At 39.3% G+C, this 2,932-nt stretch overlaps 1 long non-coding RNA gene across 1 annotated transcript; it reads left to right on the forward strand.

Annotated features, from left to right (window-relative positions):
• The first annotated feature begins 347 nt into the window (after nt 1-347).
• On the forward strand, nt 348-1,774 carry LOC123176695 (uncharacterized). The gene is made up of 2 exons (XR_006488624.1): nt 348-547; nt 1,609-1,774. It is a non-coding gene; the product is annotated as an uncharacterized lncRNA (long non-coding RNA).
• The last annotated feature ends 1,158 nt before the right edge of the window (nt 1,775-2,932 follow it).

Below are 2,932 nucleotides of genomic sequence, written 5' to 3' on the forward strand. Positions count from 1 at the left end.
GTTTGCTCCTTTTCCAGCCAGAATTCCAGCTGCCGGCATTCCCCCTCTTCATGGTAAACCTTGTAAAATAAGAGAGAATGGCCATAAGTATTGAGATATAATGTATAATAACAGCCCATAATGCAATAAATATTGATATAAAAGGGGAGCGACTACAATAGAAAAAGGTGCACCGGTGCAAAAATAGAAAAAACAAGTCTGGGCCTTCTAATCCTGGATGAACGGTCCAGATTCTAGTGGACGGATTTGAGCGCACAGGTACTTGGTTCTTTGCAGAAAACTCCCTTGCTTCTACTCGTTTTGCAGGAACGTGGCTGGGCCTTCTCTTCTTCCTAAGAACACAGCAACGCGAACTCAAATCCCCAACGCGTAGCCGCCAGCTCCAGCTTGCCGACGGTGGCGGCGGGCCAGATCCGGTGCCTAGCTGGGCGATTGCGCCTGGTGGAGGTCCAGATCCATCCACGACCGTCTTGTCGCCGGCGTTCTGGCTGCCCCGGCGGACCTCCTCTGTCCGAAGCTGAGACCTTGTGCGGGCAAGTTTTCCAAGGTACTCTGCTGCGACCTCCATAGAAAACTCTCATTCCATTCTTTCTCCTACCCCAATGAGCCCATTCTCCACACGTCGCCTGCACCCCCGCATCTAACTCCGCCATCTGGGAACGTCGTAGAAGAAATCTCCAGTCTTCATGTATGCTTGTCTGAAAGGTTGATACTGATTTTCATACTTGATTCTGTAGCATTTATTTAGGAAATCACGTTTGTTCAACTTTTACTGCAAATTGTGCATGTCATCTACTCCTCGCAAACAAGAACATAATATTATGGACAAAATTTTACACTGTAAAGAGACTTGTGCCTGGAGTTCAGACTGAAAGTGCCAAGTATTCCGTGAAGAGACTTGTGCTTGGAGTTCAGTCTGTAAGTACTCTATGGAGTAAAATTTCATACTTTCAGACTTGTGCTTTGACGGTCTGGAAGTACTTCTGCTCGTACCAAACTTCATACTTTCAGACTGACAGTCTGAAAGATAACATTCGCAAAGATGACAATCTAAAATTACTTTTGCTTGTACCAAAATTCAAACTTTCGGACTTGTGCTTGGACAGCCTGAAAGTGCCAAATTTTAGAGTAACTTGGACAGTGTGAAAGTCTGAAAGTACCGAATACTTGTGCTTCGACATGTCATCTATGACATACATATTATTAGTACTTCAAACTTCTTTGGCGTAAAGAGTACTCGCAGTACATAATATTATTTAGAAATCATTTTGGTTCAACTTTTACTGCAAACTTCAAGCACAATTCTGTAGCATATCAACTTTATTTAGGAGGACATGATATTTTGACATAGATATCTGAAAGTACTCTTTGCTTTAAAATAATGCTTGGAGCATCTGTTGTATCCTCTATGATAAGATTAAAAAATTCTGGATCTTTGGAAATGATATGAATGGCAATCATATGAACATTTTGTGAAGGTATATAGTTTAATCGTGAGTAACAGTATCTTGGAAGCTTACAGAGATTTTTATGTTTTGAGATGATTAAGAAGTCAGATATTTGGATTTTGGAGTGAAATGCAATTTTTGGTCTGCATATGATGGATAGATCAAAGCTCGTCGACTAGTACTACGTTCGTCCTCCGCTGTTTTGTTGCTGCATCTCGAACTGAAAATGGAAGGAAGTAGTGGAACGTCGCCTTTAGAAGAGCCCACCGTTCCAGTAATCCCAAACTGTGTACCAACACTATCAGGTGAGAAGACACAGTCTAAAATAGTAGTAATATCGTGTCATTACCTAATTTTTTCGTTAATCCCTTCTTTGATGTTTTTTTGCTGAATATTTGTGTGCAGTTGTGGAATCGGCCAATAGTGGTTTGTAGTTCTTGCTTTTGAAGACTACCTGTTCTTTTTGTCTTGCTATTACTAAATAAATAGAATAGAGTGTTACATTTACAAAGCATGTAAGAAAAATCATCACCGATGTTGAAGTGCCGACGTCGCAACATCTCTATCTTGTGTTCAAGCGATCGACTAGAAGCCAGGGACAAGAGGCTCAAGATGGATCAGTTCCATAGATTCCTTTAGTTGCTGAAATTCGTCACTTGCCTCCATCAACAGAGGTAGATGAAAGTTATGTGAGAGCATATCATCATGTGAAACAAATTGCGCAACTGAAGAATCTTCATCTTTTCAAAAGAAAAATAACCATTTTGTGGTTCACTCGTTATAGGTAATATTGTTCTTCTCGAACTTATGACTGCTCCTCAGTGATTAAACTGTCCAGTGGCTTTCTCTGTCTAGCATATACGCATTTAGGTCGGGCTTTGCAATGAATTTGTCTCTAATTTTCCTTCCATGTGGTTTGTGCATCAAACAATCAAATGGTATTGTTGATGCATATTCATTTCATTAGATAACGATGATTAAAAAACCGACGTCGAGGCGGTGAGGCGGTGAAGGCAAAACCGACGGGCAGCCACCAGTTTGACTCCTCCTCGGAGGTGTGGTGTAAGTTATCCATCCATTTTCCGTACTCTCTCTTTTCCACGATTTGAATTCTGGGTTTAGGCTTCTACGGTTAGGGTTTAACCCTTCGACGCAACAGTGTGCGAGTATTTAAAAAATCTTGAACAAATATTTAATTTTTTGAATAAGTATTAAAAATGTTGATCAAGTATTTGAAATGTTGAATAAGTATTAAAAAATGTTGAACGAGTATTTGAAAAATGTTGAACATGTATTTGAAAATGTTGATCACTTATTAATATTTTTTTTGAAATATACGAAAATGTATAGTGAAAACGAAAACAGAAATAAAAAAATAGAAAAATGGAGAAGAAAAAAGAAAACCAAGGAACGGAGAAGAAAGAAAAAGAAAAAAAGAGAATACAAAAATAAACCAATATAAAACAGACTCCTTTAACCACAAG

Source organism: Triticum aestivum, unplaced genomic scaffold, assembly GCF_018294505.1.
Source record: "Triticum aestivum cultivar Chinese Spring unplaced genomic scaffold, IWGSC CS RefSeq v2.1 scaffold5465-2, whole genome shotgun sequence".
Lineage (NCBI taxonomy): Eukaryota > Viridiplantae > Streptophyta > Magnoliopsida > Poales > Poaceae > Triticum > Triticum aestivum.